General features: G+C 39.7%; 1 pseudogene; it reads left to right on the top strand.

Moving 5' to 3' along the window:
- Positions 1 to 201: 201 nt before the first annotated feature.
- On the top strand, positions 202 to 301 carry LOC111555617 (annotated as a pseudogene).
- Positions 302 to 539: the final 238 nt, after the last annotated feature.

The raw sequence follows: 539 nt of genomic DNA, 5'->3' as shown, positions 1-539 counted from the left end.
TACTTTTTTTTAATGTAACGAGCACTCCTCTCATAGTGTCTTAAAGTGAATTCCCCAGTGGTCTTTCTTTCTCATTATTAGACTCTGAGAACCTTAAGTCAGAGTCAGCCCTGACTAGCCATCTGTGTCCTTCCAAGTACCCAGCACAGTGCCTGGCTGGAATGTCCATGTCTTTTCTTCCATAAGACGAAGAATGTGCAGGTTCTTTGTGTTAAAACAATCCAAATACATGATATAGAAAAGATTAGCATGGCCCCGTCACAAGGATGAAATGCAAATTCGTGATGCATTCCATATTAAAAAAAAATAATTTTTTTAAAAAACCAATCCAAATAGAAGGCATGTGTGTACATGCATATGTGAATGGATATTTCTCTACACATGTGCTATGTTCTATTGCAACCTTGCACTTTAACATGTATAACTTATAAAAAGAGATGGGGCTAAGGCTAGTTCAGTGACTCATGGAAGCAAGATGGCAGGGGCTTGCCCTCTGTGGCAGAGAAAACCTCTGTCAAAACTTAGAGCCCTCTGACACC

This window comes from Piliocolobus tephrosceles, chromosome 2 (genome assembly GCF_002776525.5).
Source record: "Piliocolobus tephrosceles isolate RC106 chromosome 2, ASM277652v3, whole genome shotgun sequence".
NCBI lineage: Eukaryota > Metazoa > Chordata > Mammalia > Primates > Cercopithecidae > Piliocolobus > Piliocolobus tephrosceles.
This window is presented reverse-complemented; position numbering and strand designations above follow the sequence as displayed.